Below are 15,013 nucleotides of genomic sequence, written 5' to 3' on the forward strand. Positions count from 1 at the left end.
TAAGCTCTACTGCAAAATATACTCTTTAGCCAAGATAATGAGATCCACTGCACACTATAGGCTTTTTATGAACATACACTTAAAACCACTTTTTCCTGACACTTACTATGGTAATCAGACACAGAAATGAGGTATATTTCTGGCATCTAAGAATGCTTTTCCAAAACTTAGAAAAACAGCTTTTTCAGAATTTTCCAATAACCATTTTTCCTTTTAAACCAAGAGAGAGGGGTTACAGCAAATAAATAAAATTAGCATTCATTATAGTAAACAGGAAACATTTTATTTTAAGTGAATGGGGAAAGATGTAAGTGATCCTAAACTGTTGTTCAGTAACAGTACAAAATAAATTAATTTTTGGAGAGTTTGTTAAAAAATATTCAACCTAACTCTTTATGCCCAGATTAAATAACAACAAATAAACTATTTTTCCCAGAAAGAATCATTCAGTGGATCTGGAGTAATTCATCCATATTTTGTCTTTCATATGTGTTTTTGAGATGTTTTTACTTCATGGAAAATTTGCCTTGAATAAGAACTTTCAGAAGTAGGTAGAAATACATCTAAATCTCATAAAGCATAAAGAGTATATAGTAGTAGCTAGATTTTATTTATTCTTCTCTGGTAAATTCTGAATTTATATTTTTGCTTCAAAATTTATCTGGTGTTGTGTGCTGAATAATGGCCTCCCAAAGAGTTTCACATTCTTATCCCAGGAACTTGTGAATATGTCATTTTATGTGGAAAAAGGAACTTTTTAGATGTTATTAAATTAATAATCTTAAAATAGGATGATTCTCCTGATTTATTCAGGTGAGCCTAATGTAACCACAGGGGTCCTTATAAGTGGGAAACAGTAAAATTAGGGTCAGATAGATAAGTCACTGTCTGGCTTTAAAGATGGAGAGGAGAGGGAGGAGATGAGCTAAGGAATGTAGAAGCTGGGAAAGGCAAGGAAAAAGATTCTCATCTTGAGCCCCCATATGAACTTTAGCCCAGTGAAACTAATTTCAAACTTTCAGCCTCCAGAATTATAGAATAATAAATTTGTTTTGTTTTAAGCCACTAAATTTGTGGTAACTTATTACAGTAGCAAAAAGAAGCTAATACACCTGGAAACCAGTAGCTAATAATTCCCTACCAAGCTAATACAGTTATTTTACCTTTCATTTATTATTTACTAGAGGCCCAGTGCATGAATTCATGCACCAGTGGCATCCCTCGGCCTGGCCTGTGAGGATCGGGCCAAAACTGGCTCTCTGACATCCCCCAAGGAGTCCCAGATTGCGAGAGGGTGGTTCTCGGGTGACACACCCCAAAATCGGGCTCCCTCCCCTCTAGTTCTGGGTGCATCACCTGAGAACTGCAGCTGCCAAGTCACTGCAGCTTGGCAGCTTCTGCGTTGAGTGTCTGCCCCCTGTTGGTCATTGCACATCATAGCTACTGGTTGGAGCATCTGCCTCCTGGTGGTCATTGCATGTCATAGCTACCGGTCAGATGGTCAAATTGTCAGATGGTCGCTTAGGCTTTTATATATATAGATTGCCAGCGTGTGTCACATGTACCAGTCGCTTGGTCAGATGGATGGACAGTCAGTCACTTAGCCTTTTATATATATAGATTACTTAACTCTATTTGACACAATACACTCTACTGGTCATTGTATTTAGAAACCAGTATTGTCTTCTAGACTTCTAATTGGGTCCTACAATGACCTTGTTTTTTATGTCTCCAAGTATGCCAGATCCTTCTGATGTCTATGTTACATCTCCTCCGTTTACAACTGATTTCAGCTAGAGGTACTGAAAATTCTGTGAACTCAGAATTTTGCGTTGTCAATCTCTCCCACAAGGGACTGTCGCTCATCTTTGTGCATTTGTTCTGAGACATTTTCTGATATCTGGAGCCAACCCACTGCTCACTTAAAACCCACTAAACCTTAACACCCCTACAGAAGATACTGTCTCTAGTGGCAACCCTCAAGTGGAGCACAGCAGCCAGAAAAGAAATAGCCCAGCTGCCAAAATTTTAAGTGGACATATTTTTTGAATTCCTTTCTGGAATTTTCTCTGATCTGAGAAGAAACAACTCTTAAACCTACAACAACAAACTTCATAGGGCATCCTCCATTTGGCTTTTAATCCTGTCCTGTCTTTTTCTCACCACACACATACTCCACTTCTCAATTAGCTATGTGCAGGGAAACCTAAAGTAAGGCACAGGGAAAATGTCAACAGTTGGGAACACGGCAGTCAATCAAATGTTTCTAGGATGATTTACATTTCAAAAACACCTGATTAATGAGAAGGATTTCAAATACGTTTTAAGAATTGTCTTGATTTGTTTGCTTTTTAATTTTCTTCCATGATGATGATTTTTTTCTTCCGCATGTATGTATTTAACATTAACAAGGAGTATCATTAGCATGCTGTTAAAACTTCTTGAGTATGTCCCCAATAAAAGATATTCCTAAAATCTGGTTAGTAAATGGTTACTCTGGGATTATGACTTATTTTTTAGATAGGCATTACATTAATTTCATTTTTTTTAGTGTTTTAAAAATGAATAATCTGATTTTCACTGAGCAAAAGTATTTGCTTGAAGGGCAGCTTATCTTAAATATTTGTTTAACTAAAAGAAAAAATAGTACCCAACATAAAATGATGAATTCTGTTCTTAGATATAATGCATATTTTAAATACATTGAAAAGGCAGTGCTAAATGAACACTTTTTATTGGAAAACTTATTATGTTCAAAAAAGTGTTACTTTTTTGTATTTTTTAAAAAGAAATATGTGTGTGATTATTACATGCAATCTTTCAGTGCTCTCTCAAAAAATAAGCCAGAAAAGCAAAAGACTGTGAATATATGTGTATTCACAGTGTGTACATATATATGAATATGTGCATATATATGAATGTATACATATATTTTATGAAGCTAAATCACTTGAAATTTTTTCTAGGTAAAATAGACACAAATCTTTATCATTGAACTAGTGGCCCGGTGCACAAAATTCGTCCACTGAGGGGTGTCCCTCAGCCCAGCCTGCACCCTCTCCAATATGAGAACCCTCTCGCAATTCAGGACTGCTGGCTGCTAACCGCTCACCTACCTGCCTACCTGATTGGCCCTAACCACTCTGCATCCTGGCCTGCTCATCCCCAACTCCCCCCCACCAGCCTGCTCACCCCCAACTTCCCTCCCCTTCCAGCCTCATGGCCCCCAACTGCCCTCCCTGGCCAGCCTAATCACCCCAAACTGCCTCCCCCATCGGCCTGCTTGCCCCCAACTGGCCCCCCTTGACGGCCTGCTCTCCCACAACTGCCCCCACCCCCACTGGCCTGATCACCCACCACTGCCCTCCCCTCCTGGCCTGATTGCCCCTAACCACCTCTGCCTCAGCCCGGCCACCATGGCTTTGTCTGGAAGGACGTCCAGAAGGTCTCCTGGTCTAATTAGCATATTACCCTTTTATCGGTATAGATTATGATCATGTTACATGGTTTAAAGGGAGATTGATAATTTTTCCATATAAAGTTTTCCTTTTTCTTTTTTCTTAAAAAGGGTGACTTTTAAATCTATGGATATAAGATGTCCTTATCTTTTTGTTGTTGTTGTTAGTCCTCACCTAAGGATATTTTTTCCATTGCTTTTCAAAGAGAGTGGAAGGGAGGAGGAGAGAGAGAGAAACATCAATATGAAAGAGAAACATGAATTGGCTGTCTTGGGCAGGGAGCAAACCCGAAACCCAGGTACTGTACCCTTGTCCAGGAATTAAACCCAAGACCCTTTGGTGAACAGTCTAATGCTCTAACCACTGAGCATATTGATTAGAGCAAGATGTCCTCCTATATTTTAAGAAATTTTGTCTTCTACTACACACTTCCTTTTTTATCACCTATTTATCATCACTTCACTATATGTGTGCAGATGTGTATGTTTAAAAGTTTGTGTTTTGCTTAATTTTATCTGACCTTTAAATTCCTTAGATTGTGTATTTTCTACATTTACTGTTTGAAGCGATGCAAGGTATGTCTGTTTATCATTTGTTTTTATGTGATCATTTTCTTTCTCTCATCTGATTATATCTAGAGTACTACTGACTTAATATTCATGGCCCTCTGTTGTCTTAGCACCTATTATTTGAACACCTACAGTCTTAAATTTCTAAGGTTTCTAAAACAAGCATTTGTTTATATATTCAACTTGTTTAGTGGAATAAATCTGGTTTTATTTTCCATCAGCATTTTGCTTCTTTGATCTTTTTAATAGTTCAACTGCGTAGGTCCCATGATAGTGTCTTTGTAGTTGTCACTCTTGCTTGAGTATGTAACATTTATTCTGAGTCATGCATTTGTAAGAGTATGGAAAAGACCATCCCATGGAGTGAACTAAGGATGTATATCATTCACATTTGTCTTAGTTAACACCAAGCACTGTCTCACAAATGCTTTCCTCTGTGCGTACACCCAGCTTCTCATCCAGCAAAATATTTGTGTAGGTCAGAGTAACAACCAGTATGTTACAGGTCCTCAGTATGGTTTTCTAGCACTTTACTCCCTCTCACTAGGAAATTCAGCTGGCAAGTTGATTAGCACCTACTGTTTTCTCCCTAATATGTCACAGAAACAGACAAATATTTTTAGATTTATTTATTTATTTATTTATTTATTTAGGTCGCTTGGCTGGTTTGGTGGTTGTTTATTGGTGGGTCAGTTAGTTTCCTTATGGTTTGCTTTGGTTGGATTGCTGATACATGCATTTCCTATTGAATCTGGCCTCGTAAGCAATTCCATGTCTTCACCTGAGGATCCTACTATGGATCTTTGCCTTGGCAGGCCTGCAAGTATTCCTGACTTCCTTATTGTTTTCTGGTTTGCTGTTCATTCCACAAACAACACTCCTCAAAGCTAAACTTCAGAGTTATAGATGACTTTTGGTTACATAAGAATTTTCATTTTGTTCACTTTTGTGTCTTCTTTTTGATTTGGGATGTTTTCTGAGATAAGAACTGTGAAGACATGGTTTTAATTCAATATTGTCATTGCCTTTAATGAATTGTTACCTGGTTTCCATTTATTTTAAAATTCTATCTGATTATACATAAATCTCCTTTTGTTTGCCTGTAATTAATTCCTAGGAGTTAATTGAAAAAAGGACAAAAATTATTAGTGCATAGAATATTAACCTAGTTTGTGTTCTTAGATTGATACACTTCCTTCTCCATAAACCAATAACTACTGATTATCATACTGTGTACTATCTATTAATTATTGACTGTAAAGTTTGTGATAAATGCTAAATATTTTAATTTAATGGAACATCTTGCCATTTCAACTTCTTCATGACAATTTCTCTAAGTTATAAAGCTCCTAAAATTTAAAAAACAAAAACACCTAAAAATTGCTTTGGTGAAAAACTTCAATACTGTGATTTTATTATTAAACTCAATATTAACTACTAAAAACAATTTGTGATTACTTGGTATAAAACATAATATATTTGTGCTCATTTGAGTCTATGAACTTTCCATTACAAATTTATTGACTATTTTCCCCATCATAGTCAATACCATTTCAAGGATGGTCATTTATTTTTATTAAGTACCTACATTTAAAATGTTACACAATATAAAAAATGCTCCATATTATTTTGGAGAGTTTCTAACAAGTATTATAGTTACTACTAATGGTGTTTCAAAATGCTCTTGACTCCATAAGAAAAAGTAATTTATTATGGCACAAAATTTGCTAGCTAGTAAATTATTATGAAAGAAAGTTAAATATTTCACTTATACTGAGATTTTCAAACACAGGGAAAAAACTTTTAACAGATCATCAAAAATGAACTAGAGATAATAAAGTATTAAGATTTAAAGATATATCAGCAAAATAGATTTTAAAAACTCAATCTGTTTTTATTTTAGTTCAGCAAAATATCATTAGTATCCATTCCCTTTTCAATGCAGAGCTCAAAAGAAACAAAACCTTCAAAGTGTACCTCAAAATGCTTAAAATCTTTGCTTTTTTTTTTATCAGAATGATATTGGGACATTCTACACAATTTTTGAATTGAGGGTTATCACATAATATTTCTCAAATTGATGGACCTCAATTTAAGAGCTATACTAGTATGTTAATTGAAAGATGGTAAGTTCAAATTCTGACATAACTGTTAGCAAACAAGTGGCCGATAACATCTTCAACAATGTTTCCATACCCAGTTTTCTGGCCTCCCATTGTTGACTTTGCCCTACATGCTTTTGTACATATTGTGCCTGAAAAATACCAAAGTGCCAACCTCAGAGGCTGTGAATTTTCTGTTCTTGTTTCCCTGAAAACTGTATCTTCAGATTGATTGATAGACGATAGATAGATGATAGATAGATAGATAGGTAGATAGATAGATAGATTGACAGACGGACAGATAGACAGAGGTAGATATAGATATTTAGATCTGCTTGATTTCAATTTTTTTAAATGTATAGAATTACACTCTTCTTCACTTTTTTTTTATACTGAGTAACCTGTCCATTGTTGGACAATGACACTTATGAATGAAATTTTCAGTAATAATTTTGAAGTATCAATTGTAAAGTAGTAAATTGACCATTGAATTTGGTAAGGTCAAGGTTGTTGATAACCTTGACAGAAAAACTTAAATGGAATCCTCATAATGAAAGCCTGATAAGAAACATTACAACAGCCCAGACTGTGTGGCTCAGTGGTTGAGCATAAACCTATGATCCAGGAGGTCACGGTTTAATTCCCAGTCAGGGCTTATGCCGGGGTTGCAGGTTTGATCCCCAGTAGGGAGAATTCAGAAGGCAGTCGATCAATGATTCTCATCATTGATGTTTCTTTTTTTCTCTCTCACCCCCTCCCTTCCTTTCTGAAATCAATAAAAATGATTTTTTTAAAAAAAAGAAATATTGCAACAAATATGGGATAAGGAAAAGTGATACCTAACAGAGGCAGGCCTCTAAGGTAGGCCTCTAAGATGATTTTGAACTAATTATCAGAGAAATAGACTAGTAACCCAAAAGGAAATATGAATTCATAAGAGCATCATATTTCCAATTTTTATTTTATTTTACATACAATGTATTTGTAGACTTTTTAAAATGAAACAGAAAAGAGGAGGAGATTACTGAGAAGATGGAATAAACACAAGAGTAAGCAGAAATATAACTATAAGAATGCCTGCAGCATTTATGTAGTGGTCAAAGTAATTAACACCGGCTGCCACCACAGTCACCTTCAAAAATCTCAGTAGGTTAATACGATTTTTTCGCCCTCAGGCATTCGCCTTCCTGCTCCAAACAATTACTCAGGGACTCAGTTGATGGAAACTGCATAATCTTGCAACTACACCATCTAGATTATGTGGTTCCTAAAATCACTGTGAAAGGAAAGAAAGAAATGGAGAAGGCATATTGACTTTCAACTGCCTTTGTCCAAATGTGACACAATCATTTTCAGTCACAATCTAGTTTCCACATTAAAAGATGGTTGTGAAAGGAAGCAAATGCATGGAATATATGATAGACGCTTCTATCTCTATTACAATAGAGAAGTCCAAGACATGGAAAGTCATTTACACCCAGATGAGAGCAGAACAATTTTATCTCTTGGAAAATCCGAGAAAACAGTGAATTTAAAGCAGGTGCAGGTAACATGGTGAAATCGAAAGGTTAGGAAGTTGCCATTGGGGTGTTTTGTAATATCTATAAAACGATGGCATCGGGGAGCATAATTCTGAGGGGAAAGGAGAATAGGAGAGTGAACTGAGTAGTAACATGAGTAAGTATGCTGGGTACTCGTGAGCCTTCAGCTGAGATTTATGTGTTGATTCCTAAGACGGAAGAAGATCATTGAGTCAGCTTGTATGGTAGGGAGAGAATAACAAACATTTTTAGGGCATAAGTAAATAAATGAATTTGTCAATAGAACTTAGAATTTAAGTTGAATATGTATGAAAATAGAAATATGTAGACATTATGTTTAGTAAAAAATAATGAAGTCAGCAAGTTAGAGGACACACAGGTAAAATAAATACTTAATTGAAAAAATACTTGCTGAACTGGAAATGATTTAAGTAGAAATACAAGTGATTTTGGACAGAATTGAAAATTTGAAAATCAAGTCTTCTAAAGACATGCAGTTATTAGAAAAGACATGATTTAAGGCACAACCATGAAATTGGCTAAAATTGAGTGAATGAACACAATTATAGAAATGAGATCAAGGAACTTAAAGGCTAAAGTTTTGATTGGATAATCTGTATAAAAGGCAAAGTTACTAAGATTTCAGTGTCATCTATTAGAGTTATTGAGGAAGATAATAAAATATTCAGGGAATGTGGGAAAGTAACCAAGTAGCATTGTTTGAAGGTATGTTTTCCAAAGGAACACAGCAAAAGGGAAAAGGGAATTACAGTTATAATGAGAACAAAGAAAATACTTCATTTTCTATGAACTTCATGGTACACTGGTATGGAAAGGAAGAAAAAAAAATGTCTCTGAGAGACTTCAAGAGAAATAGGCTCTTTCAGAAACCTAGCCATCAGTTAGAAGAGAAAAAGGGGTTACAGGACGGAAGTTTTAGGGTATGTAGAACTTTACTATTTGCAGACCTCGAATTCCAGAGGACAACAATGGAAACATGGTAGCAAGTCCAGCTAAGGGATGTTGACTTAGAAAAGTATACTTCTTTTGGGAAGTTGATCTAAAAAAAAAAAAAGTGATTCATGACAGGATTCATTTTAAAGGTCTCTCATGCTTTAGTGTCTAGAAACGTTATAGGAAAGCAGTGAGCCAATGTGGGGCTGCTGTTAGCTTACTGGCGGGGGCGGGGGGGACAGGGAGGGGAGGGAATGTAAGGGAAGGAGGTAGGGGGAAGTTAGAGAGAGAAAAAAAAAGGGCCTTGGAGAACGAATTGGCGGGGGGGGGGGGGTGGGGGGGTGGGGGGGGAGCGGGGAGCAGTAAGTCTGGGTTGAGCTACTGCTGCCCACTGTTCCCATGATTTCAAGTCTCATGTGGACCCTTAGAGTTTAGGAAGAAATAAAAAGTTCATGCCCAGGAAGGGGCATGAGTGTGCTCTAGAGCGAGCTAGCATTGACTCTTTGTCTTAAGGGTTACTTTTTTTTTTTTTCTGTAGGTGAGAAACTTAGGGGAGGATTTCAGCAGAATATTCATCAGCTTTCTAGGTAACTTTTAATATGCTGGTGCATCATTTGGTCTGCTTTATAGTTTTACTTTTATCTTGGGTCTGTCTGGCTCTAAAGGGGTTTTTCTTGTTTATTTTCTAGACTTCTTCTGTCCTTGGGTTAAGCTGGCACAAATGGTACTAACTAGGTCTCTGTTCTCTATTCTCTATCCCCCACCCCACCCCTCTGCCCTCCTGCGCTAATTTAAGCTATGAACTCTCTGGTTAGTGAGGGGAGGTATAAACCATTTGCTATCCTTAGTTAGGGATAAGATCTTATGATTCACCAGCTGGTTGTAAAAAATTCAAATTGTTTGGCTTGTTTAATTTTCTAGTCTCAGTTTCCCCATTCCACTTGCCCAGGAATTTTCTTAGCTTCTTACTGTCCTTCCGCAACTGTCTCCATTTTAGTTTCATAGATGTTCTTTGTCTAATGATCATCTCTCATCCCATTCCAATTACCAGGTTTTTAGATCTTGATGAACAGAAACAAGTAGCCTGCAAACACCTACCCCACTACTGATATTTCCTTCTGCGATAATTTATTCACTTGAAATTGACATGTAAACTGATTGGCCACTTATCCAACAGTCAATAAAAGAGAAACAATGCCCATGGTTAAAGACAGTGATACTCTTTCTAAAATTCAGCTGCTAATAGAGCCCTAATACCCATTGGGTGCTATTGACCTGGAAATGTGTCATCATTTAGGTTTTGTCCAAACACTTCACCGATCATAAACATGTTATTTTTTGCCAAGAGACACCCATTTCCTCCTTTCCTGTCACACGTTTTTGCTGTGGGAAAAGTATTATCACTTTTCTCTTTTGTGTGTATGTGGGGATTACTGAAACGATTTGATCTTCTTTCTATTACAATTAAGAAAGGAGCCCACGTGAAGCCCCAGCGGGTTTTTTCTTTTGTAATCTGCTTCGCCTTTTCAGCCCTCATTCTGACTCATCTGACCTGAGAATAAAATCGCCAGGCAAGTGGCTAAGTACTAGCAGTCTGTCTAAATCAAAATTTCTGTGTAATTAACCCCATTTACAATACATCTAAGGTTACATTCTCCAATCAGATTTAATAGTAATAAGCTTACATAGGTTTTTTTTTCTCCCAAGATTATGACTACTGTGTCATACCTTGCTATTTGTTCCAACCTTGGGAATAAGTGTTTTTTATTCAATTGATTGGGGTGATGGGTTCATAAAATTATGTAGGTTTCAAATGTACAATTCTGTAATACATCTACATATTGCATTGTGTGCCCACTCCCCAAAGTCAAATCGCTGTCACCATACACTTGACCCCTGCTCCCCTTCACTAGCTCCCCACTCCCTTTCCCTCTGGTAACCACCATACTGTTCTCTGTTTCTATGAGTTTTTGTTTACTTGTTTGTCTTGCTTGATCATTTGTTACTTTCAGTTTTATTTCCCACATCTGAGTGGAATCATATATATCTTGACGTTTTTCTGTATGACATATTTTGCTTAGTATAACATTCTCAAGATTCATCCATGTTGTCACAAATACTAGTATTTCAACTTTTCTTATGGTTGAGTAGCATTCCATTGTATATATGTACCACATATTTATCTAATCATCTACTAAAGAACACTTGGTTGTTTCCATGTCTCAGCCACTATGAATAATGCTGTTGTGAACATAGGGGTACATATATCTTTATAAATAAATGTTTTCAATTTTGGGGGGTAGATATTCAGAAGAGGGTTGCTGGGTCATATGGTTACTCTAATTCTCAATTATTTTTTAAAATATATTTTTATTGATTTCAAAGAAGAAGTCAGAGGGGGAGAGAGATAGAAACATTAATGATGAGAGAGAATTATTAATCGGCTGCCTCCTGCATGCTCCTTATTACCCGGGCATGTGTGCCCTGACCGGAAATCAACCCATGACCTCCAGGTTCATAGGTCGATGCTCAACCACTGAGCTACATCAGCCAGACTCTCATTCTGAATTTTTTGAGCAGCCTCCATACTGTTTTCCATAGTGGCTGTACCAGTTTACATTCTCACCAGCAGTGAATAAGGACTCCTTTTTCTCTACAACCTCCGAGACATTTCTTATTACTTGTCTTGTTAATAATAGCCATTTTCACAGGTAGGGGGGAGTATCTCATTGTAGTTTTGATTTGAATTTTCCTAACAGTTAGTGAAGTTCATCATATTATTTTTATATACCTGTTAGCCATTTGTATGTCTTTTTGGGAGAAGCATCTGTACAGATCCTCTGTCCATTTTTCAATTGGACCATTTGTTTTTGTTGTTGTTGAGTTGTATGAGTTCTTTTTATATTTTGGATATTAACTCCTTGTCAGAGCTGTTGTTTACAAATATCTTCTACCATTCAGTTGGTTGTCATTTTGTTTTGTTGATACTTTCTTTTGCTGTACAGGAGCTTTTTAGTTTGATATAGTCCCATTCATTCATTTTTGCTTTCACTTCCCTTGCCTTTGGTATCACAGATCAATAAAACAGAATTGGGAGCCCATAAATAATCCCACATCTGTATGGGAAAATAATTTTCAACAAAGAAGCCAAAAACCTACAATAGAGGAAAGAAAGCCTCTTCATTAAATGATGCTGAGAAAAACAGAAAGCCTCGTGCAAAAGAATGAAACTAGACTGCTGTTTGCCTTGAACTCAAAATGGACCAAAGACTTGGATATAAGACCTGAATTGATAAATAGAAGAAAACATAGATATTAAATTTATGAAACTTGTTCTTAGAGAAGCTTTTGTTCATTTTTTGTGCCCCACTAACTCCTAAAGATAATCTCTGTTAATAGTTCCAGAAATACTTTAAATAATAATTCTTATTGCTATTTACTTTGTGCACATATTTATATCTATCTACTTACTTTCTGGCTTTTAAATTATTCAAACATTTTGACAAAGGCTATTTGAATGGCTTAATTTCTTATAAAAAATTGCATTATTATTCCTAATATACTTTAGTTTTGTCTTTATTTCCACACTTTTTTATTTCCACATCTGGAATCATCTCTTACCCAGGAGGACTGCCTATCAGGAGCACCTTCCCTCCATCAAGACTAAGGTTGGTCTTGCCAAAAAAGCCCTTGAAACAGTCTCAGTAGAGTTGTCTTCAGTTTTATTCCTCAAGATGTGAATTATTCAACTACATGTATTTAATAATTAATATAAGATATTAGCAGTGCTATTTGTGTGGAACTAAGATAGCGAGCTGAATTGTCTCTACTTCTTTACATTCTTCTTTACATAGTGAGATAGAGGAAATTGTCCACATGGCAGTTATAGGTGTTAGAAGTGTGGCTCAGCACACATTGTGAACAATTGGTGTAATTAGGAAAACACACAATACCCATAAAAAAATAAAATATTATGCAGAGTCAATGCAATCTAAAGACATACTTAGAAAAGAAGAAATCTTTCAGAGAAACATTATCTTAGGAGATGCAACACTAAGTGTGCTTTAGGTAACCGTTTGCATTATCTTGTCACAGAGTTGATATTTGTGATGGTTCCATAAAATCTCCTATTCTTATCATCGCTGTAGTTTTAAGTTTACATAACAAATGTATTATAATATAGTTTTCTTAGAATCGAGGAAAATACCTGGTGTATACAATATTCAGCCTCTTTTAGAGTTGAAAACTGCTTGGCCTTTTGAAATGGCTACTTTCTGGCATCTACTTGTTAGCCCTTCACTGTTTCAAATATCTTAACTCAAAGTTATTGTCTTTTAAAATATCTCACAGCTCGAATTATCTTATTGATTCCTTTTCCTGTTATCAAGCTTTAAAATGCAGGTTGTTGTTTTTCCCTAAAGCTTCAAAAGAGAGAGAGAGCACTTAAAATTCTGAGGACCTAATAGTATATAGCATGGTCAATATGATAATTCTTTGTTTAGTAATTGTAATTTGCCAAGAGAATAGATCTTAAACTATCCTACCAATTTATTTTTAATTAAAGGTAACTATTTGATGTGATGGCTGTGTTAATAAACTTGATTATGGGGAATTCTTTCATAATGTATATACTACATCATTTCACTGTGTACTTTAAATATATTTTTTTGTCTATTATACCTTAATTAAGCTGAAAATAAGCTCAAGCCAATTCACACAAAATCTAAATGTTAAAATTTTCTATGCAATAAAGAATAAGCAATTTAAAAAAATAGAATTGTGAAGAAACAGGAAATGTGACCTAAAGTCCACATGAATGCAGTCTACAGAAACCAACACCCAGATAGCCTGTATGTTGCACTCAGCTGAAAATCATTTTAAGGCAGTTATTATAAATATTTAGAAAAAAATAACTGAAAAGTAATCACTTAATATAAACTGTGTACCAGCAGAGACATAAAATTACATCTACATCACCTCTGGCTTATAACCTGCAAACAGAACATATATAGAGGTTGGCACCATAGTCATTTAGATATCTCCAAGCATCAGGCTTTTGGGGAGTGGGGTTGTTGATAATTTTTTTAAATTTAATCTGGTGTGATAGAGTCTGCACAGCATCATTTGAGCATTTGAAGATTACATGTGTATCTAAAATCACTAAGACAAGAATTTCTATGAAAGTATTCAAGGTACTTCAGTCATCATAATAATAAAAGGCCAATGGCCATAATGACCAAAATGACCAAACAACCAGTCTCCAGGTGGTGCATGGAGCACCTCTCATGGTGTGACGGGTCTCAGTCTTGTGGTGCAGTGGGAGGGAGCCTGCATCCAGCCGGAGCGGCAGGAGGGACTCTGGGTCACAAAGCGGTGGAACTCTGGGTCTCACATGATCGGGGGCATGGCTGGCCTTCAAACCGGACCCTGACAAGAGGGAGGAGGGAGCCCCATTCCTTGCAGAATGCTGTGTCATAAATTAAAATTGAAAATGGGAGCAATCATCATGCTACTGAGAAATCTTAATAGTAAATGGGGTTTTTGTAATGGTACTAGATTTATTATCACAAGATTTCGACCTAATATTATCAAAGCTGAAGTATTAACAGGATCTACAGAAGGAGAGGTTGTTCTGATTCCAAGAATTGATTTGTCCCCGTCTGACCCTGGCCTCCCATTTAAATTAATTCAAAGACAGTTTCCCGTGATGCCAGCATTTGCGGTGACTATTAATAAATCACAAGGACAAACTCTAGATAGAGTAGGAATATTCCTACTTGAACCCGTTTTCACACATGGTCAATTATATGTTGCTTTCTCTCAAGTCCAAAGAGCATGTGATGTTAAAGTTAAAGTTGTAAATACTTCATCACAAGAGAAATTAGTCAAGCACTCTGAAAGTGTTCTCACTCTTAATGTGGTGTACAGGGAGATATTAGAATACGCTTAATCAGTCATTGTTTGTATCAGTGTTGTTTTTACATCATGTTTTTGTTGTTTTTATATCATGTTTTTGTTATTATATCATGCTGTGATTGTTTATTAATAAATTTATATATTATTTTCATGTACATTTTACTAATTTTTTTAATCTCTGACACTTCTATTATAGAGAAAAGGCAAATAGCAATATTAAAATATTTCCTCTAATTAATTCCCTTTTAATGTGCATGAATTTCATGCATCGGGCCACTGGTATTTCATAAAACCATCCCCATTATATATATTTTCTTTTTTTTTCTTTTTTCTTTTTTTTTATTATTAAATCTTTATTGTTCAGATTATTACATTAGTTACTCTTTTTTTCCACCATAACTCCCCTCCACCCAGTTCCAACCCCACCCTCTGCCCTCACTCCCCACCCACCGTCCTCATGCATAGGTGCACGA

Source organism: Myotis yumanensis, unplaced genomic scaffold, assembly GCF_028538775.1.
Source record: "Myotis yumanensis isolate MYYU_CA2020_CCGP unplaced genomic scaffold, mMyoYum1.0.hap1 SCAF_3, whole genome shotgun sequence".
Classification (NCBI taxonomy): Eukaryota; Metazoa; Chordata; class Mammalia; order Chiroptera; family Vespertilionidae; genus Myotis; species Myotis yumanensis.